The sequence below is a fragment of the Mesoplodon densirostris genome, chromosome 12 (genome assembly GCF_025265405.1).
Source record: "Mesoplodon densirostris isolate mMesDen1 chromosome 12, mMesDen1 primary haplotype, whole genome shotgun sequence".
In the NCBI taxonomy this organism is placed as follows: domain Eukaryota; kingdom Metazoa; phylum Chordata; class Mammalia; order Artiodactyla; family Ziphiidae; genus Mesoplodon; species Mesoplodon densirostris.
Window position 1 is genome coordinate 30,334,701 of NC_082672.1, and position 25,282 is coordinate 30,359,982.

Here is a 25,282-nt window from a genome sequence, read left to right on the forward strand (position 1 = left end):
CTTTTGGTCCCTTGATGGCTAGTATCATGTTCTATAGGTCATTGGGTTCCCATTTCCTAGCACAGAACCTGGCATATAATAGGAAACTGATACATTTTAAGTTAGAAAGTGAAAATTCACATTTAGACCCTATCCTAAGCACTTCCAATAAATATAAGTATTTTGTATATAAAGTATAGCTAATCATGTATCTTGACACCATTAGGGAAATTAGAATCTTACTTATATATGGAAGTAACTTTTCACATGATTGGCATGCATTTACATGCATGCATATACATGTACATGAAGTAGCATACATGAATTTATATCTGGGTTGGCAAACTACATCTCAAGTGCCAAGTCTACCCCATGGCCTGTTTTTGTATAGCCCGTGAGCTAAGAATGACTCTTACATTTTTAAATAGTTGAAAAATATCAAAGAAGAATAATATTTTTTGACATAAAAATTTTATGAAATTCGAATTTCAGTGTTCATAAATCAAGTTTTATTTGAATATGGTCAAGTGCATTTGTTTAAATATTGTCTATGGCTCCATTTGTGTAATGAAAGCACAGTTGAATAGTTACAACAGAGACCATATGGCCTGCAAAGCTGAAAATATTTACTATCTGACCTTTTACAAAAAAAGTTTGTTGACCACTGATCTGTATGCTAAGATATGATTGTATTTATTATATTTTTATTGACAGTTCTTCATTTTAACAATTTCACAAGTGACAAAAATTTGAAAGGAAAATCTAGATTCTAATATAAATCTGCAGATATAATTACAGAATTAGGATTAAGGTGATGAATCCCTTTAAAAATTACTTTAAGGAGTAATGTAATATATTTAAACAGCACCAAGGTAGTAGGGTAGGATATTAAGGTGACACTATTGACTCATTCGTATCAGTAAAAACTATCAAAGTTATCATTTTGAAAATCTAAAGTTAATGGAAAGATCTTGAAAAGCCACTAAATTAGCTTTTGCTTTTGTCTTTTGTTTTATTATAATAATTTTATAAAGTGATCAAATTCCATCAATAAAACCCAGAATTATAAATAAAATAGTTTACTCTCAATGGGAAACATTGTGCATCAAATGCTCAGCTTATGTTATAAACACATGGCATAAAGAGTCATTAAAATTCATTAAATATTTCATATCATTATGCCACTGAGACTATATCCTTAATAATCAAAGTGTACTTAACATTTTATTACTAAAAGTTTGCCTCTGTGGCCAGTTTACATGTTCTAAATGCAGAAACATTTATTATCTGACCAAACATTGGAGAGTCTTTTAACACACTGACTGCACATTTCCATTTTCCTTAAAAAACTGTTGCCTAATTATTATTGAATTATTAATTAAGGAAAATGAATTATGTTGGTTTATATTGCCCCAAATTTACATACATTATATGATTTAAAACAAAAGCTTTGCCAGTAAAGTATTATTATCTTTCTTTTGTAGACAAGAATTAAAGCTCAGAGAGGTTAAGTAACTTGTCCAAGATGACACAGCAAGTAAATGTAGTGCCAGGTTTTAGATCCATGGTCTTCCTGACACAGAAGTCCTTTTTTTCCCCACATGGTCACACAACTCTTAAACATTAATACTAAGAACTAGGAAAACTTGATGTTTTACACATAAAAAACTTTTTTCTGTTGGATATTAGATGTAAATTATTAAATATTGATTGTATATATTCATTATTGTAAAGTTGCCTATGTTACATTAATATGTCAGAATAGAACAACAGCCAGTGAGCTAAGAATGTTTTTTACATCTTAAATGTTAAAAAAAAAAAATTAGAATATTTTGTGACATGTGATAATTATATGAAATTTAAATCTCAGGGTCCATAAATCAAGTTTTATTGGAACCTGACGACTCTCATTCATTTATGTATTGCCTATGGCTGCATCTGAGCTACAGTGACAGAGCTGCATAGATGAGACAGAGAGAGACAGCATAGCCTACAAAGCCTAAAACATTTCCTGTCTGGTTCTTTGCAAAAAAAGACCCTTGAGTTAGAATTAAGAGGAACTAAATTCTGGCAACATTTTTTTTTAAGTATGAAAGTATATTTTAAGTGTGGAATTAAAAAAAAAAGAAACTAAAACTATAAAAATTTAAATAACGGGCATAATGGAGTACTTTTCATCCACTGGTCATATATTCTAATTTAATCTACATACAGCAAGGTCCAGGCAAACTGTGCCTATTCTAACTGCTTGCTTGTAATGCACATTTCTAACAGGTCATGAGCTCTTCTTTTTAATGCTAGAATTGGGTGGTTCTACAGAGGTTTTATGTGGTTTTGTTTTAATTTTTAAATTTTGATAGCACATTAACTTTTGGTTTGGGAAAAAGTTTATTTATATTATATATATATAAATATAGGGATGTAGTTAATATCTACAGTTCAAAACATTTTAAGAGATTTAATATTAATTTATAATTTTAAATGTATAGCTTTCATCACTGGTAATTTTTTAAATGATGGGTTTTTAAATGTTAATATTACTTTAGGTATTTTAATTGGAATATTTATTAAAGTCTGTAAAATAGGAAATATCATTTTGCCATGTTATGAATTTAATTTAATTTATGAAAGCCTATAGGCTATGGAGATTGAGTTTGTACGTAGGCGCAATCTGCTTCAACTGCTCATTGACATGACAATTGTGTTGAATTATCACTTAATAAACTGATAGAAAAATAGTAGATGCACCCGTTTGTGCAAAATTATGAAAAAACTAAGAAAAGAATACTACTGACCTAAGATTAGAATACTAGTTGATAAGAAAAACATAGCCAACTGTTATCAATAAACAACTAAAAGGTGAGTTCGTGTCTCCTTTTTTTTTTATAACAAGTACTGAACACAGAAAAGAGAGTGCAAACAGAAATAGCAACAGAAAGCAAACCAGAAGGGCAAATCCACACACCCAAACACATGCAGTGTACCATCATCTCTCATACTTGTTGCGGAGGAGGGGGTGTTGCAACTCAGCAACCAGTCTGCAGTGTTTAAAACAGTCATGTTGTCCCCTGAGAACAGGAACAGCATAAGGGTTCATTGTCTGAATGCCTGCTCAGTGTACGAGAATAGTCTTCAGTGCTTGTACTGGTTTCTGACCCTTTTGCCAAAATTATAACTGCATGGTATGACTTTTACATTTTAGTTTATCAGGTATGTTTTAGTTCAGTTAAATATACATACATGGTGATTAGTGACCTTCAAAGTCTGATTTCAGAGTGCATGTTTGTTTTTTAAATCTTATTATTTGCACCCAAGTTAAGGTTTAAATATAAATGTTCTTACTCCACAAGTGATCACTAAACAATCTTATAAATTTGCAATCCTATAATTAATTAGCCAAAATTATAGATGCATGTTTAGAGACAAACACTATAAACAAGGAAAATGTTAATTTACAAAGGGTTTTATGTAAAACATTATTAAATACAGGCAAGTTGCAATCCACACAACTTTACAAAGAAAATTTTAGATTTCACAGTTACTCTAAAATAAGTGGAAAGAGGTGTATCAATTTATTAAATATTTACTGAAAATTTAAAAGAAAATATGATGTGGCAAATGCTGATATCTAATAAAATGAATAGCTTACAAATTAAAGCAATTTTCAAGTAACTTTTCACTCGATGAAAACATCTATATCTACAAAACTTCAAAGTAATTGTGAGTAATTAAAAATGCAGCTTATATATGTGTATATATGTACATATATATGTATAGGCTTTCTACATATACATATTCTGATGCAAAAATCAGATCCTATTTTCTGACAGGTTGAATTAATTTTATAAAAACAATAGGGTGAAATATTTGAAATAGTTATTATTGTTGCCATATGTTGTGGCATAATTATGAGCTAATCATATGAAAAGGTATCTAGAAAAAAATTCAATTCTTATTTTAAATACATGTTAGGTATTTCTGTCTTTGAAAAGAAGATGCAGCAGATATGGACATTTTTCTATTCCAGAAACCATTTTTTAGAAAAATTTTGGAGTAGGCTTTCTCTCAAAATTCAAAATAAAACCAAAAACTCATAGAATTTCTTTTCTGTTTTCTATTTTTGTTGTTGTTGAGTAAGATCAGAGAGTAAATCATTTGGCCACATTTTTTACATTTTGAAAAATATGTATAAGGGCAAATACAAAAAGAAATCCTCGCCAAAGGCCTTCAAAATGTTGCTCTGGGCTATCTATTCTTTCTGACTGTTTCCAGCTATAGAGGAGGAGCAAAAATTTCAAGAAAATCAACAGAACAATAAATAATCAATTAACTATATATTACTTGAGTATAATGCTATGATGTTATTGCTTATGAGATATAATATTTCTTTATTAGCAGATCCCTAACATGTAAAGCCACAACAAAGTTTGAAATGTGATTCTGGGTGTCTTCAGGGTTGTACACTTACCTCCTGTTCCATTTGTGGTGACCGATGTGTTGCTGAGATTAGCTTTCTCCAGTTTGGAGCTACCAGGAGTATCGCCACCTCCAACAAGAGGATGAGGACTTGCTAGGTCCTGCATTTCCATAGACCTGTTGGAGCAGGAAACAGAGAAAAAGTTGAAATTTCAGCAATGCTTTCTTAATAAACTATGTATATCACTCTACTGAGCATGAAGGTGATCTCACAATAATAGGAATTGAAACCCACAGCTTAGACTTTTTGGTTAATCAGGTGAACATGATGGTCCATTAAAAATTAATAAATAAGCAAAGCTTCTATGATAGTTAAGCTTCCTCATTTGTTTGTTATTTGTAATAATCATACAAAAACGCAGATCTACAGGAAGGAATGAAGAGTGACAGAAAGGTAAATTTGTAGGTAAATACAAAAGCTTATCTTATTTTTCTCTTACTTCATGAAAGACAGTGAACTGTGTAATTTATGATATAGGATAAAAGTAAAATATGTGACAACAACAGCACAAAGAATAGTTGCCAGGGGTGGGATTGGGGTGGAAATGAATAGGCAGAGCACAGAGAATTTTTAGGACAGTGAAAATACTCTGTATGATATTGTAATGAAAGATGTATGTCATTATACATCATGCAAACTCACAGAATGTACAGCACCAAGAGTTAACACTAAGGTAAACTATGTACTTTCAATGTAGGTTCATCCTTGGTAACAAATGCAGCATTCCGGTGAGTGATGCTGATAATAGGGGAGGTTATGCATGTGCAGGGCAGGGGGTAGATGGAAAATCTCTGTACCTACTGTTCAACTTTGCTGTAAGTGTTAAACTACCCTAAAAAATAAAATCTTAGGAAAAAATCAAGTCAAAACTGGTTGTATGCAAATAAAGCAGTGGTTAGTGAGAAATTTATATCTTTAAATGGTTACATAAGAAAAGAAGGGTTTAGAATCTGTGATCTAAGTTTCTACCTTAAGAAACCAGTGACAGAAAGGCAACTGAACCCAAAGTAAGTAAAAGACAGGAAACAATGAAAAGCAGAAATCACTGAAATAGAAAATCTATGAACAACAGAGAAAATTTACAAATCCAGAAGATGATCATTAGAGATACTGAAGATATTAAAAAGGATAATAAGAGAATATTATGAACAATATTATGCCAAATAATTCAATAATTTAGATAAAATCAGACTTTCTTGAAAGACACAAACTATAAAAACTTATAACAACTTTTAAAAACTGTCCTATACCAATTAAAGAAATTGAGTTCATAATTAAACATTAAAAAAAAAAAAACTCCACAGCCATATGGTCACATTAGTGAATGCTAGCAAATATTTAAGGAAAAATAACAGCCATCTTTTATAAATTCTTTTAGAAGAAAATAGGAGGTAACACTTTTCACTCCACTGTAAGTGACCAGAATTACCCTGATCCAAAGTCTGCCAAAGGCAATTCCAGAAAAAAAATTATGGATTTATATTTCTCATGAACATAGATGAAACAATATTTCAAAAACTATTATCAAATAAAATCTAGCAATGAAAAGGGTAATATATGATGACCAGGTGTGTTTTATTCCAAGAATTCAAGTTGAGTTAACACTTAAAAATCAATAAATGTAATTCAATATATTAACTGAATATACTTTCAATGGGTGTAAAATGCATTTGACAATATTCATTATCCATTCATGATACAACTCTGAGAAAACTAGGAAAAGAAGAATTTGCCTCCCATATGATAAAGACCATTCTTGAAAAATCTACATCTTACATCTTATTTCATGATGAAATATTGAATGGTTTCTCATTAAAGAAAGATCAGAACTAAGGCAAGAGTATCTCTTTTTCCCACTTCAACACAACATTTTATTGGCACTCTTAGTCAGTGGGAGAAAACAAAAATGAATAAGTAAAGGGGGTAAAGCTTAGAAAGAAAATTTGTTAATTCAATAAAATAGATAACTAATAAGGACCTGCTGTATTAAAGAAAACTTGTTAATTCACAGGTAACATAATTGTTTATGTAAAAAATTCTGAGAAATCCATTAAGAAAAACCCTATGAGAACTAATGGGTGAATTTACCAAAGTTACAGGTACAAGGGCCTTGCCAATCATAAATAAAAACATGAACCAAAAATATCTGAAACATTAGTCAATGCCTTTCTAGTTCAAACACTGAACTACCAAAACAGTGGCTGTTCAGGAGGTTGGAAGTTGGGTTATTCACAGTCCCGCTCCAGCTCAACTCAACTCCAAAAGGAATCTGAATGCTCAGAACTTGCTCTCACAGTCAGCCAGAACAAACAACTTAGACATTTTGGGAAATAAAACAAAATAAATACCATGCTTCAGTCTCTACTGAGTTTCTGTACATAATCTTCAGAAAACTACAAATATATGATTTTCAGAATACTATAAATTATTTTGTACATAATGTTCAGAATGACATCTTGACTCATAACAAGAAGCAGGAATATATGACCCATAGTAGAGAGAAAACACAGTAAATAGAAACAGACCTGTAGATGACTCAGGATTTGGAATTAGCAGACAAGGATTTAAAAAACTATTGTGTATATGTGAAATAATTTATAGGAAAATATATGTACACAAGGTATAAACATATAAATATGCCATGTATATAGATATATACATATATGGCATATATACATATGTGCCATATATATTTATATGTATGTATAATTATGAATATACCGTGTATGTATTACATCTAAATATTGCATATAGATAAAAATGAAAACTGCAAAAAAGAGCCAAATGAAAGTTCTAGAATGGATATTATAATATATTAAATTAAAAAATAGTCTTTGGATGGACTTCAAGGCACTGCAAAAAAAAAAGAAAAATCAGTAAATCTGAAACTGGGCCAGTAGAAGTTATCCAAACTGAAGCAGACAGACAAAATATTGGGGAAAATATTGAATAAAGTAAAAGTGATTTTATCTTCTCCTACCGAACCCACCCAACATAAATATTTTTAGTTTAATTGAACTAATAAATGAATAATTGCTTATTATATGCAAAGTACAGTCACAGGTGTTAGGCTTGCTAAATGGAGAAACCATGGTCCTACCTTCAAAGAAATTTATGATCTAAATGAGAAAGCAGATCCTGTGCATAGAAAACTACAGTACATTAAGTATCCAGACAGAGCCTGGGGGCACATCCTGGAGAAGGACATTGAGAGCTGCATTCCCTCCCTCTGACCAGAGGCGTGTGGGGCTTGGGAGACATATGAAGAGGTTTTTCCAGCTTTACCACGTGTCCACTACTAGGTTATATGTCTGAAGGAGTTGTATAGAAATTCGATAAGTGGTTGGGATAAATGCTGCATAGAAGGTAAGAGGCTCCATAAGAGTTATGAGGTGGATGGGGCCCTCAGAGGGGAGCACTCAGGAGCAGAGGCCAAAGCAAGACAGAAACCTTTGGCCAGAGAGGTTTCATCACACTAAGTTCATTTTAGGGTGCCAGGGGAATGTGCTGTCAAACTTGAGGAGTTTATTCCTCTTTTTTTTTTGTTTTTTTGGGGATTTTTTTGACCGTGCCATGTGGCATGTGGGATCTTAGTTCCCCGACCAGGGATCAAACCAGCACCCCCTGCAATGAAAACGCAGAGTCTTAACCACTGGACCACCAGGGAGTTTATTCTTGACCCATAGGCAATGAGGAGGCATCGAGGGTTGTTGATCTGGGGAATCATGAAAAAAATCAGTTGTAGGATTCATGTTAGCAGTGGTTGTTGGCACGCAGGGTGCCTGCAACACAGGATTACTAAACCCAAGATGGGTCGATGGGAGATTATAGAGGCGAGTTTTCCAAGGAGTGGGGCAAGGAGTGTTGCTACTATTAATTGTGTGAACTTACTTAAAGAGTCTAGAAAATTTTCTCAGAAATTGTTAGCTGGGTTTTGATGAATTCAAAGAAGGGGTTCTAGGGGAAGCATCTGGTTGGTAGTATTCCTGAAACTGCAAGGTAGTGTAGGGGTTCACAGCCAATCTGAACCACATGCAACATGAAGAAGCAAGGAAAATCAGTCAGGAATGAAAGGATGGAGCCCACACTACAGAGACGAGTGGGAATATGTCACTCCTGGAAAACAAAAGAAAGATAGCCTTTGTATCTCACATTCCAGTTTCCAGGAAGCCAAAATGCAATTATCTGGCTCTTTACAGTAAGTGTCCTTTGCTTGAATTTATTTTAATGGGTTGATATTTCTTACAGTTAATAGAGCCTTTAGAGAATAGGCATGCATTATTGCTATAAACTATACATTATTGCTATAAACTATAAACTATACAGTAAGAATATTCCTGTACTTTCTTTTGTACGTGAAACTTCAGATTCTTTTAAAGTCTAGTTCATGCAATATGTAACGTATAAAATATAAAGTTTACCTTAGAGTTCAACAGCAGAAAATGTTTAACAGCTACCAGTTTTTACTGAGTACATATTGTAAGACGCAGCCTACGCTTGGTACTTCAAATATATCCTCTCTGTTAATCTTTACCTTAACACACTGATGTGCATATTATTTTCCATATTTTATAGATAAAGAAATTGAGACTCAGAGAGGATATACAGCATGCCCAAGACCTCATAGGTTGAAAGTAGCAGCACCAAGACTTGAACTCAAGTCTATTTGATGCCGGAGCCCAGGTCCTTTCTGTCACATTATATGTTTCCCATTTTTAAAAGTGGCTTTACTTTTTTCACACTGTGAAACCACAATTAGGAATGCATATTCTTGAAATAAAATAATCTGAATGTTTTTCAAAAAATACTCAGTATAAGCATCTACTCTGACAAATCTACATTACCATATTTAAAGGGGACCCCTTTCTAAATAGCACAGAGAATTATATTCAATATCCTGTGATAAACCACATTGGAAAATAATTTTTAAAAGAATGTATATATATGTATAAAGGTGCCCCTTTTTTTCTTCCAAGATGTCACTTTCAACCCATGTCATAAGGCCATGTGAATACTAGCATCTTTCTGGACAATATAGAAAACAAACTTATTCGTAAACACAAAAACTCTATAAAAAAAAAGAGAGAAGACTTGCAGGTCACGTGCAGCTGTTTTCTTGGTTCTTGTCTGCATTCTTCTGTAGCACAGGTGGAATTTATTTCTAGCAGACTTAAATATCCTCTTCAAACCCAAGGAAGAGCATGCTTTATACTTGTGCATTTAGCGTCTCCTGTAACTCAGAAACCATGATTCCTTCTGCACAGAGCCTGGTAATGAGTCATAGCCTGTTTATTTACAGGCTGAGATTCCACCAATTCTTCATGACCCAAGAAATGCAAAAACATCCTAGACTTTCAAAGGCATTCACTCTCATGCCAGCTTTTCTCTCTGCATAAAGTGGACAGCATGTATGCAGGGCTCTGTGTCCCAAGCTCTCAGAGTCTACCTAACTAGCCAATTTTCATTTTGACCGTCAGAATGCCTTTAAGGGCAAGAGTTCAGGTATTTGCTTTACTCATAACTTCTTTTTTTATGTAATATAAGCCTTTTCATCCTCCTTAGCTGAAAAATTGGAATAACAAAATCAGCTTTTACTTAAATCTTGAGAGTATAGGTTGCATTAGGGCAGGGATTATTTTCTATTCATTGCTTTTTTCCTCTACACTTAGAATTGTGTGGGGTACTTAGTGAGTGCTAAGGATGAATAATAAAATAGGAATAGGAAAAATGCTGATGAAGTGATTTGAATTACTTGGAGTCAAGCATACTCTCATTCAACAAACACTGCTTGAGCATCCAGGAAGTTCAGGGACATTTCTAGGAATCCAGAAACTATCTTCTGAGGGCTTGGAGGCTAGTAGGAGAGCAAAGGGATGGGTGGAGGGAGATGGGGATTAGCACTGTGATGTCAATGTGTATGGAAGGTTTCATATTTGCATGTGAAAATGTTAGGACTCCCAAATGAGTGAGGTGTGTGTGTGTGTGTGTGTGTGTGCACGTGCACGCATGAGTGTGCAAGATGGTGGGAGGAAGATGCCCTGCATGGATACAGAAAACCACTGTGCAAGAAAAAATATAATAAAGCCATTTGGTCAACTTAGATTGGATGAAAGTCATAAGCATGTCACTACTGGGTACCAATTCCCACTCTCTGGAAAAAGCACATCCGTCCACCTTAAACCAACACATTTCAGATTAGGAGCCAAGAAACCCTTGTCCCAGCTGCAGTCCTGAGCCAGTTTCTCCTCTGGCTCAGTTAGGCTGGGAGATGTGGATGCTCTCCGCTTCACGGTGTCTATGTCCCTGATCAGGTGGCCAGACAGTCCCAGAAGGAGGCCCTCACTAGCCCATTTCAGCAGACATCATCACAACTGGACTCTGCTGCAGAGAAAAGGAAATGTTGGAGGAAGAAAACCCCTATCAACAAGGATCAGGGAAGTGGGCCATGAATAATGGGAGCTATTCTTGCAATTTGCCAGTGACCTCATGCCTGTCCCTGAGGCCAGCCTGAATGCTTGCAGTGCAAGTGACCCGTCTGCCAGAGTGACCTCAGGCCCTGGAGTAACAGCAAATAAAGCCATGGACACACTGTTCTCTGGACACTTTTACAGTCCTTCCTTTCCAGGGCTTCCTTACAGATCTAGACAAGTCCTACAGTTCTGGCCCTTTCTTCACTACGACTCTTAACAGATTATTTAGATAAAACATGGTATCCCCACCCAAGAAATGTGAGTAAATTTTTAAAAAATGTATCTCTAAAGCATTTCTCTAAATTTAGGTTTTCAAAGCCCCCCCCTTTACTTTGAAAACAAAGGAAAAAAAGCCCAATGAATTCTCCAACCGTTATTTGAAAAGTACAGGACTCAAGTTTCTGTTAGATCAGTTACAAACCATGGTTAATGAAGCAGGAAATTATTTCCCTGCAGTAAGCAGAAGAATAAAGCCATACGGCCACAATAAAAACATCTAATACCATTAATTATACCAAGAAATATATAGACTCTTTTTCTAAGGAAAAAACTACCAGTAAGGATCAAACATTTTACTGGATGATTGAATGAGGGTTTTTCAATGCTAGAATGTTGAATTGAAAAAAGCAAAGCATTAGCATAATGTACACAATAAAGATAGCTCCCTATGAAAATGATGGAATTTCGGAGTCTTGAGGGACATTCAACGTCCTCGAACGCAAAAATACCATTTTATGCGCAAGGCTGTGAGTACTATGTTAAGCGTCTGTACTATAGGCTGAAACCTGGGTTTTAAACTCCATCTCTATCACTTACCAGTCAATGGACTTTAGGCTCAAAAATGAAGTTAATGATACCCACCGGAGGGTTACTGAGTGAATGAAATAAGATCACGCACGCAAATTACACAGAATTTGGCACACAGTGTATTTTTATGAATGTTAGCTATTACTAAAGTCACTTCTACAATGCTGCCAACAAATGCCTGATTTGTCTGTTTGAAAATCTGTAGTATCAAGAAAATTGTTTTCTTAAGAGGCGGCCCATTTCATTTTCCGCTCACTTATTAATCAGAAAGTCTTCCATACATGGTTTCCATGCAACTTTGGTCCTGGAAGAAATTTAACCCATTGACATGAGGTAAGTCTAAACGTTCTTTCCCATAACTTCCCTTCAAACCTCAAAGAGGAATGTGCCAACTCAGAGCCTTAAAGGTGCAAAACATGGCAGGAATATTAAAAGGATCACTCTGGACCCATCAGTATAGTCTGAAGAGTACACTAGTTTTGCTATCAGACACTTTACAGTATGAACATACACTGAAACCCAGCCAACCAAACCCCTATGATTTGTCCCATGTGATGCTTTAGAGCCCTGCTTTCTCTCAGCCACAACACATGCCATTGGCATTTGGAACCTAAGTGAAAAGCTTTTCATATATTCCTCTTAAATGCTATCTTGTTGGACCGAGCCCACTGTTTCATCTTGTCCTGTCAGATTCTGATTCTGCTGTTCCAAGTATTCTTTCCCTGTGCCATGACACCCATAAACTTTCCTAGCATGCACTCATTGCCAAATCACAATAAACATGTTGAACAGGCCAATGTCAAGGACAGGTCTTGAAGAAGGCACTAGAGTTATAACTTTAGATCTATATCACTGGGAGATAGTTACTGAGCTAATAGCAGTACTATCTTTCAGTCTTTATTTTTCTGTATTTTCCTCATAAATATATCAAGAGCCTTTGAGACACATGTTGTTGAATGCCATATGTGTTAAGTATAATGCAGGCCTTTGTTCCTCTTTTCTGGTATTGCTGTCAGGCTATTCTGTCGTGGCTTTTGCTTAGAGAACTTATGCTGGATTCTCATGATCACAGCCCTCTTTCTAATTATTTATATTTAGTTATCTAAGAAGGTAATTTTATTTTTTTTGAGATTGATTTAGAACATTTTATTTTAATTTTTAAAATTTTTAGTGAAGTATAGTTGATTTACAATGTTGTGCTAGTTTCAGGTGTACAGCAAAGTGATTGAGATATACATATATATGTATATACACACCTATATATATGTGTACAGTGAAGTGATTCAGATATATATATATATATATTCTTTTTCAGGTTATTACAAAATATTGAGTGTAGTTTCCTGTGCTATACAGTAGTAGATCCTTACAGTTTATCTATTTTATACATAAAATATATAAAATATCTATTTTATATATAGTAGTGTATATATGCTACTCCCAAATTCCTAATTTATCCTCCCCACCACCTTTCCCCTTTGGTAACCTTAAGTTTGTTTTCTATGTCTGTCTCTGTTTTGTAACTAAGTTCATTTTGTATCACTGGTCTAAATTTTATTGTGTCACACAATGAAAAAAATGATTTCTCTTTAGAAATCTGATCCTAAAATACACATATGGCATGTGCTTTATTAGATAACAATATGGATTGGGAATCAGGAACAGGAATCTAAGTCTATGATCTACTACTTAGAAAAAGTTAATGGGTGTATGTGTAGATGGTTTTCCTAATATCTTCTCAGGTTTACACGGCTCTCGAAATAACACTGTGAGTCTTCCACAGACAGGCATTCTGTACTCTCTCCGTTTCTATGCCAAGACATTCTGTATCTTTATGAGGTTACTCAACCCATTCACTTTGAACGCAAGGAAGTTAGCACCTGCCACGGGGGATCAGAATGTGAAATGTGAGGAGGGAGTCCTGTGATAAGTGCCTGACCTTACCAAACAAACAAAAAAAAAAAACCTCTAAGAAAACAATGAAGAAAATGCAGTAATATACCAACATACCGACCAGAGTGTTGTGCGGCTCTTAATACAAGCAATTAAAGTTCCACTCTACAGGAAGCAATGGTTGAGGCTGTGTGTAATTCACAGAACAGCCAGCGATGTCAGGAGACATCAGGGAACTCCCCCACTGCCCCATTCTTATGACCCCATAACATGATAGTCTCCACTAAAAAAAAAGTCAAACAGCCATCTTAGTGATAGAAACTTGGGGCCCATTGCTCGTCTGACGTAATACTTCACGGAGCAGGTCCAAACACAATGCAGGGCCCTTGAAATCAGCAGGAGCTCAGCACTCTCATCCATGCCAAAGAGCAAGATGAGAAATGGGGCTGGTATAAATATTCATTGGGAAGTTACGGCCAACCTCCTTGTGCTGTGTGTTTAATGCAACTCAAAACTGCTCCACCTGGTCCCTTCTGGCTCCCTCATGTCTACCAGGGGCTGGCAGCTGGAAGGCAGGCTGAGCTTAGAGATCTTTTAATTTGCTGTAGCACCAGAGGGACAGGCAGGGGGGATGACAATGCATATGCTGGGATTCAATTACAGGGCTGTCTTTTTCCCAGGTGGGAGGTAACACTGACTGCAGAGAATTCAATGCTTCATCTGTTAAGGTCCCTTAGGAAAAGATGGGTGGTTTGAAAAAGCTGGGGGTGTGGAATAATGCTCTATGGTCAGCCCTCAAGACAAAAATCTTGGCAGAAATTATCAGGCAAATTGAATGGTATTTTGTTAGGCTCACATGCAATCTCTACTTTTCTCGTTTTCCAAAGCAAAATCATTCTGTAAATTCTGTCTAGAAAATACAGATGGCTGCTCCTAAATTCTGAAATCAGTTGATGTGTAGCCTATAAAATGTAGGATGAGAGAAGCTTTGAGATCACTGTCCCATAAGTCTCACTCCCAAAAAGGTGTTTAAATATTCCATAAAGTTAGATGTGTTCCAACCATGAACATTTAAGGGGAACACACACTGTTCTGAATTTAAAGCACTGAACAGTTCCTAAAAGCTTGACAAAAATACCTACAATGTAATTTTTTCTTTACAATAAAATGGCATAATGGCATTACTCTTTAGGACCCTAAACTCAATAATCTGTTGTAGTTTGTTGGGGTTAAAGGGGGAGGGTGTGCTTCTTATTCTAACTGCTACAAAGCAAGGTTCACCAAATACAAAAGTGAGGTTGACTAGTGTCTGCTGGATTATTTCTCTATGAATAGTTACTGCACTACTAATTACAAACCAATACTATCTATTTCCTGGAGCAGATCTATCCGTGCTATTACTTGGACAAACTTCCTAGGTGGATGGCTTCATTTTTATTCTGTATTTAAAAGGAAAAAAGAAAGCTGCATTTGTTTTTATCTCTCAATTTCATGCTTGCCCTAGGACAGCTTTTTCTCCCCATGGTGGTTAGAGTGGAGCTTTGCAATAACCAACTCAAACCAAGTTCATCTTCTGCTCAAAACCTTCTAACATTTTCCCATCGCTCCTAGAGAAATTCCCCAGTTGCTCACCTGGCCTCTCAGGTCACTTCCTTATGTGATACATCGATACACCATTTCCCTGACCTTGGCTCCCAAGTGATTCCCTCACTCATGGAGCTCCTCTATCCCATGGCACACCATCTCCCCAACCCTGACCTGTCCATCTTCAAACATACCCAACAGGCTCCTAGAACAGACTCTTTGCACTTGATTTTCCCTTTCCCTGGAGCACCATTCCCTCAGCCATCCTCCTTGTTCTTTTCCTCTGCTCTGACCCCCCCACCTTTCTCTGCCTTCCTTATAAAACAGCAACAACCTCACTCAATAATTACCCACTATCCAATTTATATTATAATTGTACCATTTATACTGCTTTATTCTTCTTCAAGGCAATTATCTCCCCTGACATAGTATATATTAATTTATTAGTTAATTGTCTCTCCCTCTAGAATGTATGCTCATGACAGGAGGGGAGTTTTTATTCATGGCTGTATCTGTAGTGCCTAGAACTGTGCCTGGCATATACGTGTTCAATTAATAGTTGAATGTGTGAATAGATTTTCCAGTAATTTCAACTGACTGACCTAGTTAGTCCTAGTTACCTAGGCTTGATCACACACCTCAATATCACTAGTTTTCTGTAGCATAGTTTTATTGTTTTTTAAAATCAACTCTTGATTAAAAAAATACAGTTCAAATATACAGAATTTTACAATTTGATTGACAGAATCTCTAGTACTTTTTCATCTTTAAATTTGAAGAATAGAGTAAATTAATAATTATTTAATGAGTGCCTAGCATGTAATCAGGTACTACATTTTCTATATTTTTAGTAAAAACATAGTTTTACCTGAAATTAAACATTTTCTTATACTCTTTGCAAAATCCAAATTTTAGCTTAAGATCAAGTATCTTAGTATGTTCAGGCTGCTATAACAAAATACCACAGGTTGGGTAGCTTATAAACTACAGAAATTTATTGCTCACAGTCTGGATGCTAGGAAGCCCAAGATCAAGGTGCAGCAGGGTTGAGTTCCCCAGTGAAGGCCCTGTTTCTGATTCATGTTTTCTGCTTTCTCACTGTGTCCTCACATGGTGGAAGTGGCAAAGGAACTCTCTGGAGCCTCTTTTATAAGGGCACTAATCCCATCCATGAGGGCTCCACCCTCATGATCTAAGCATCTCTCAAAGACTATTTCCTGATACTATCATTTTGAGGGGTTAGGATTTCAACATATGAATTTTGAGGAGACACAAATATTTAGACCATAGCACCAAGCAATGAGGTTGAAAGTAAAACTGTTCTATTTTCAGTCCCCAAATATTTTTTGAAGCCTCAGTACAGTATAACATTTAAAATCTCTCCTAAACACACACATACACAGACACCTAAAATTAAAAATAATATTATTTTCTTCTTTAAAATATTTCTGAAATTTAATAACTCTGTGAGATTAAAAACAAAAACAAAACAACAACAACAAAACATAGCTTTGTTTTTCTGCCTTTAAAGTGATTGGGAACTCAAGAGGGCTTGAGAAATTGACTAAGTTCGTACAACTGGTCACTGGAAGAGCTTCAACAGAACCTAATCAGCAGCCATGGACTAGACTTTGACACAGGAATAGGTGGTTGCAAAGAAACACTCCTCTTTCTATTTCCCCCCTCTAGTTGCTATATAAACATTGCTCTTCCTTTCAAAACTCAGAATTTTCAAATTAGAGTCAATGCTTCATATTTTCTTTCTCACCTCACAGTAATCTTCTTTCCACTTCAATCAGTTTCCAGAGTCTACCTAGATTCACCTCGTCCCAATTCCTAATAAAATAGGCTTTTTCTTTAACTCTTAGTTTGGCCCCTCTTTGGCATTTCCCATTGTTAATGACTTCTCAAAATTTCTTCCTCTTAGGCTTATCTAATAATTCTGTAGTGGTCCTGTTGCCTGGCTATGGGTTTGCCATTTTTAATTCATTCCCTTTTACCTAAAAGAATCTTAATTTTTGTTTAGGTATTTATTTCCCACCAAAAAAGCTCAGTGTCTTAGAGAAAGCTAAGTCTACCCTCATTTCCAGGAGATGGCAGCCTAATTCATCTTCCCAGTTAATGATTGTTTCAGGAATCCTAAGGTGACCATATTTGTGCCAACGAGATCCAAGGAATACTGTGCTGGAGACTTGTGGGTAAGTTCCTCTTCATACTTCTCAGAGAGCTTCCAGATCCAAACTGAATCTTCAGCTGGTTGTGAACGAGGGAGCATGGAGTGTTGATTTCTACCCCCGGTCATTTTATCCCCAGTGGGGAAATAGCCTTAGGGCACATCCAAAACTGTGGAGGGCAGAGCAAAAGGAGACAAAGGAAAGTGATTTCTCCATGAAGTTATTGAGCTCTTGGATCAACCACTCAGAGGCCATTCTACCTCCGGAATTCCAGTTATGTGAACCAATAAATTACCTTATTGTTTAAAGCTCCATGAGTCAGCTTCTCTATTACCTGCACTTGAAACCATCTTAACTGATACAACTACTCTTTCCTGGTTTCTTGACGTCACATCTGGCCATCAATTTTCAGACTTCTTCGTGGGTTATTCTTGTCCTCTTAACCTTTTGATGCCCATAATCTTGCAGCCTCTGCCCTCATCTCATGTCACTCAGGGAAACACCCTTCTGGGGAATTTCCACACATATTTATGTCTTTAACAACTATTTTTTGTTAATCAATTCAAAATCCCTCCCTCCTCGCCCTCAACTCTCTTCTAAGTACTGGATCTTATCTACAATGCTACACTTGTCATCTCCACCAGGATCTCTCACAGACTCTTTTAACATTCTCTGCCCACAGCTAAACTCATCATCATCACTTTCACACCTATTCGTGCTCTTATCTCTAACTGTACTATTACATTGGTCACTCAACTCAGAATCCTAGGCGAGATCCTCAAGCCTTCAGTCTTCAGCAGGTTCATCAAATATTCTCAGTGCTTCTGCCTAAATAGATTCCAAATTAGGAATCTATTTAGTACTTAAATTAGGTCTTCATAATTCTTCACCTAATCTTTGCTACAGGCTCTACATATCACACAGAATCTTAGCAGTTCACTCATTCTTAAGTGTATATCAAGTAGGAGGGGCTCTGACCAGACCTTGATGATGAACAAATAGTTTCCTGGTGTTTCTATCTTCTCTCCAAATCATCCAGACAATCATCAGAATTATTTTTCTCAAATACAGCTATAACCATGTGACTTCCCTTCTTAAATTCCCTTCCCTCCCCAATACCTCTCGGGGGAAAAAAAAGTTCTCTACTGGCTTAAGTTCAAATATTTAACAAATATGTACTACACTTAAGATTCTGAGTTAAGAGCTTTGAAAGAGTGTGTTATGATTTTCTTCTTTTAACAATTGCATAATTTAGGAAAGAGTTGGTAGATGACCTTAGCCATGGCAAAATATAAGTATCATCATTCTACTCTGAATCCAAGAAACTGAATCAATTTACTCTGAGCTAGAATATTCTCATATCATTTTTTATGCTCTATCTAGACCTAGAATGATCTTGATCTTTCATCTTATAGTAATGTACAAGAATTCCAGAAAACACATGATTGACTAAGTGACACTGTCAGGTACAGAAATCGCTACTTTTTGGAAGCTGTATCACATTCTTTAAAATTCAGAGATCACTCAAATTTGTTCATATTTCCTTCCAAGTTGTTCTTCTGAAGAAAGGACTATTGTTTATTATCTCCACCATAGAGTAGACAATTTCATACCTTTATTTATTATTTGACAACTATTTGGGTACCCAGGTGCCCTCAGTTTTCCTTTATGAAAAAACAAATTCTGTGCTTATGTGGAGCTTACTTTCTAGAGTGGGATAGGAGAAGAATATACATCTCCTTATATTATAACCATCATTCACTTTGAAATGTTGCAGTGGGTTATTTCACCTATTTATAAGACTGGTTACAATGCAGTGAGATTCTGAGTGCTATAGATCAGAAACATCAAAGGTGTCCATGGGAGATGTGGCTCAGCCATACAGGTGTAACTTTAACGAGACATAAATTATTAGCAGAATTCAGATACATGGAGGAGAGAAGAGAGAGTATTCTGGTGAGAGGATAAACTTGAGCCCTGGAACACAGCTGGAATGAACACACCTTGTCATGGGGAAGTGGGAAGAACGGGCCAGCTAAAATGGAGAATGTGTGTTAGAGAAGAGAAAAAAGTTTGATTACTAGCATAGCTAGAGCTTTTAAAAGCCAAGCAGTGGAATCTGACCAGGGCGGGGTACTGTAATTAAAGCAGTCATTGTAGGAGCTTAGCCTGGCTAATCTGCATTAATATGGTTTAGAAAAGAGGGAGAAGTTATTGACACAGGCAGGTTCGGACGCCCATGCAACAATTCAGGCAGGAAGTTAAATGGATTTTGACTAAGTTGGTGATGACAGGATTGAAAACAAGGGAAAGGCATTAAGCATATTTTGGTTAGAAAATTACAACTTGATGATCAGATATCTAAGTCAAACATTCATTTATTCATATGTTAGAAGGTTTTGAGCAGAAGATGAACTTGGTTTGAGTTGGTTATTGCAAAGCTCCACTCTAACCACCATGGGGAGAAAAAGCTCTCTTTCTCTTCCCCATCCCAACCTCCCCATTCCAAGCCCACATTTATCCCCCAAAAAAGGCTGAGCAGGGATCAGAAGTGCCACCTGAAGAAGACACATCTCTCTGCTGGGATGGAGACAGTCCATCAGTGGGCAAGGTGGTACTGAAGCCCTTATAGCATGTCAAAAGAGGCTATTCCAGGGGCATCTGGCTGAGGTAACAACACCCAGGAATCAGCAAAGCCAACAGCAACAGCAGAGATAGTTTCTAGTTTTATAATTCGTAGCTATTAATTTTTAGTGATATATTTTAGACATTTAGTGTCATAAAATGCTTTTATTGATGCACACACTCTGACACTTTAAAGTGCTGTTATTAATACTTGTATTACAAGATAAATGCTGAGGTGCTGGCTGTCATTTGCTCTGATACAGCAAACACCATGCACTCAAATTCCTCTTTTCTGTTTCAACTCCTCAAAAAATGTATCACATAACATTATTTGTTTGTAAGAGTAAACACTTAGAAACAATTTAAAGGTCCATCTAGAAAAGAATGCATAGATTATTAGGGTTATGTAAATACAATAGAATACTATACAATGTTTCCAATAAATGAGCTATAGCTACATATATTAATATAAATAAAGAATGTAACGTTAGAGGAAAAAAGTCACAAAACAATGCATATTGTTTTATAGTCACATGGCGTTTAAAAATTGGCAAATGCATATTATATACTGCTTTTGAATTCATAAATATGTAGTAACATATAATACATTCATGGTAATGATAATTTCCAAATTCAGGATAGTACTTTCTCAAGGAGAGAGGGGATAGGTAGCTCACTACACAAGGATCTTCAGCAGTGTCTGTAGTATGTATTTTTTGATCCAAAGTGAACATAAATTGATGTTAAGATCTTATATAGAGTGTGGGTACAAATATTTATAAGTGAATAAAAATTAAGCAATAGTTTTATTCCCTTTTAAACCAAAAAGATTGGTACCAAAACGATTTCATATTTTCTATTATAGTATAAAAACAAAAACACAGTCTTGTAGACATATGCTACCTTTAAAACCCCTTTATAATAGAAAATAGTGAACTATTAAGATGTAACAGAGGTGATGGAGGCTGACTAGGTTTCAATTCCAAATTCACACCCCAGCTATGAAGTTATGAACATGAGGAAAATGTCCTGGTTAAGCTGCTCCTGTAAACAGTTCAGCTTTTGATGATGGAATACTCTTCTAGGAAAACATCTTCTAAAGCTGAGCTGCTCTTGTGCAAATTTAGCCTTAAGCAAAATAATAAACATGGTTTCAATCCTCTCCCATTATGTGATGCCCAATTTCAGAAAACTCTGGATTTTGCAATTCAATTAGTATCACCTCAAAGTGAGGTAGAGCTTCGGGAACACCCACGGAAATATCTCCTAAATCCAAAAACATTAAAATGAAGACTGTCTGGGCCACTCTTGAGAACCATGTTAAATGAAACCTATTGTAACCAAATTTCAGGCATGTGGAATACATTCCAAACATTGTGGCTTGCCACAAGCTCAGTATATTAAGCCCTATCCCAAATGAGATGTGCCTTGATTTATTTAGACTCCTTGGCATGTCTGGATTCATGGGTTGGCAGTTTGAGTAGCTCTTCTTCCTGGGTTCTTACAAGAATTCTTGGAGAGAAGAGTTAAGCTAATTTGAATGACATTTATATGGAACCCGACTCCAGGTGCAATTATAATCAGCATGCGGGGGAGGGGAGTGCGCGGGGGGTCGGGGGCTCGGGGTGGTGGGGTGGGGGGGATGAGCTGCTAAGCGCATCTTGGGGAGGGGTGGGGGAAGCAGATAGCTCACTCTGACCTGCCTCTTGCATGGCCGCATCTAACCTCGTCTTCCCTGGAGAGGAGGTACGTCTAAGAATAAGCCAAATGGGAGAAAGAAGGAGGGAAGGTTTTTTTTTTTTTTAGGTGTCTCCATCTCCTATCTGCAGAGAAACTTGACTTAGAGGGCAGTGTGCACGAACAGAAGGGAGAAGAAAAGTGAACCAGATAAAAGGTTGTGAAATAGTGTCCTCTTCTGTACCAAGGATGCAGCGACTTCTTGAACGACCATGGAGCCTGCTCAGTTTGCAGTAAACTGAGTGTCAGAGTTTACAGCGCTGCTTGTTGGCTTCCTCCGGCTCAGTCACCAACATTAACTCTAGCAGTCTGGCAGCAGCCGCTCAAAATGCAGTCATGACTCAGGGTGGGCCCTTCAGTTTCCAGCCACTGACGGGCACACCGCAGATTGGACCTGGATCTGGCAGAGGAGATGTGGCCCGTGCTCACACAAGTGTTAGAGCCCTCAATGTCATCAAGGTCACCCCTCCTTCGAACATTATTTAGCAAAAGGTAAACTCATGAAGCCGCTTTCAGAGTTCTATTTTAGAAGTCCAACTGGTCTGGATGGAAGAATGGCATGTTTACAAGGCCTGGACTCTTGTCTCCATTCTTTTCCCGGGGAGTGGCATTACTTAGATTCTACTGCACCTCTGTTTTCTCATGGAGAGAACCAGGAAAACAGCACTTGTCCTGCCCAACAAGGTAGATGGTATAAAGACGATAGAATACGTTTGGGAAGATGCTTTTAAAACTCTAAGTCGTATGCAAATGCAAGAGGTTATTTGTAATTATCGCAAAAATAATCAGGAGAGACCTTATATTTACAAAGTTCCCCTTCTCTCCATAGTCTTATAGTGTTAGATAAACACTGGATGTTTATCAATAGGCTATCAGCTCTGCCCCCAAGGGATGCTGAATACATGTTCATGGACTTCATAATAAATACGAAAGCAAGCATGAAGATATGATTTGCCCCTAAAAGAATGTCTCTCAAATTATGAGAAATTCCTACATGCTAAGTTGTGGGTGATTTTTGATGATGTCCCATAGACTAAAACTACAGATCTCATTAGAGCTTTCCTGTGCGGTCCCTTGCCTACATTCCTGTAGCTTCTCCACTATAGCAGGTCACCTCAGAATGCTTCCCATGTTTACACTGGCACTATTTCCCCAAAAACACACTAAACAGGACCCCTGAGCAGTAGTATTAACATGAAACATCTCTTCTGATTTTTCAGATGTGAGGCATTTCATTCATTCATTCATTCATTCATTCATTCTCAAAGGTCTTTCTTTGATGCCCGCTGTGTGCTGGGTACTGAGCTAGGCACTCCATACACCAGATGAAGATGGACTGTTTGTTCTGCATAATGAGATCACACCTACTCAGACTGTCATGGCTGATATATTCTTTGACTGTATTGTACTCCTTTTTAAATGCACCGAAACCTTTTTTGTTTGGGTAGTATGATGTTTTGGTTTGTTTGAGAATGTGCACATAGAAGACGCATAGTATTTATGGAGTTTTTGCATGCTGTCTTCCATTTCAGAATTATTTTTGTATAGGATGAAATTATCTCATTCACTCACAAATATTTACCTGAAATCTACTGAGGTTTGTAAGTAATAATTCATTTCCTACAAGACTTTAGAGTTTAGTTAGAAAGACAAGCCATAATGATCATAAATGAAAAGCCAGTACCAGGCAGGGTATCACAAAGGGGCAGTGATGACACACAGGTAAGATGTGCCCTGAGGGGTCCCAACACATAAGACCACTGACATCTTGTGAAGGACAGGGATATATCTCAAAGAAGGAACTCTGATGAATCACAAATGAACTGCAAGGGATATTATATCTGCATGTAAATGAAATATTTCCATTTTGATCTAGGACTAACAATATCTGGGCAAGAATTGCCCTATCACACAGTGTAAAGCTGACTGACACACTGGTTCATGGGTTTGTATAAGTGGAGATCATGCTCCTGGACATTTTTTCCCAAACTCTGTCCTGTCTCCTTTATTTGTAAGGCCAGGCAAATTCTGAACTTATTGAAATCACATCAGAAATTAAAGAACTTGAGGAATTTCTGGAATGAATATTGAAATACTATTGCATAATTCCACCCTCTATAATGAGAGGAAAAGACCATCCCATGTCCTGTGAGTGGATATGATTAGACATAATCTAACAGTGGCCCAGAAACAAGAGAGAGACAAACTCACAGACACAGAGAACAGACTTGTGGTTGCCAAGGGGGAGAGGAGGGTGGGGACGGATGGATTGGGAGTTTGGGATTAGTAGGTGCAAACTATTATGTATGGAAAGGGTAAACAACAAGGTCCTACTGTATAGCACAGGGAACTATATTCTATATTCTCTGATAAACCATATGGGAAAGAATATGAAAAAGAATATTTATGTTTAACTGAATCACTTTGCTGTACAGTAGAAATTAATACAACACTGTAAATCAACTGTACTTTAATAAAATAAATTTTAAAAAAGAAACAAGAGAAATAAATCAGGGAATTATATCACTCTATTTATGCTTCTCAACCACAGGAACAGAATAGAATGCCATGGCAGTAAGTCTTCATCAATTTAGAAATTATTGCTCATGGTTTAGCTATTTTCTCTATTTTCAAGTACATATCAAAAAAAAAAAAAGAAATATACAGTTTTCTAACCTGGAAATGCCCAAATTGTAAACTTTATAAAACCATAATTTTTCTTTTGATCCCTGATTGTATCTGTTTGGTTAATCTGTATATCGGGTTATGCTGAGCTACTGTACTACCATTTCCCCAGCTAATCTGTGTAAAATATAAACTACTCAGGTTGAATAAAACCTTAAGTTCATGTATCAGACTTCATACAATTTATCTGTGTACTGTCTTAACAATTATGTGTATTTGAAATATATTGAGAATAAATACAGATAGTTTATATTTGTGTGTGTGTATATATATATATATAAAGGCATATAATGCATGTGTGTATATGTATATATGTATACATTTCAATGTTAAATGTCATAGTCAGGAAAAAAGTCCAGAGTATAATGACAGCAATAACTTTCATTAATCATGCATTCAACAAAGATTCTTGAGCAATTAGTATATGCAAGGTGCTGTGCTGGGCAGTGTGGGGAGAAGAGATTTATAAGACGTCTAAGAGTCTAGCATACACATAACAAAGCCCAAGGCTCAGCCACAGCTGTCACATCCACTTTGTGAAAAATGTGGGCTGTTACTCAGGCACCACCCCTGAGAGGCAGGCTCTTATGAAAAACACTCCTAGCATACAGTCAACCACGACATAGACATTACACATTTTTACTAGGTAGTACATAGGTTCACAATGTATATTGCTTTCCCTCAACTGGTGAAGGATGAAAACCTAAAGTGGGAAAACTGAAGACCACAGGCAAAACTAATGCCACAGTGCAGCACATCATGGGGTGAGCTGTCAAACACAGGGAAAAGCAGTAAAGGCAAAACAACTCTGGAAAATCAGAGAAGAGGGTGTGGGGTATACTTCCAAAGCA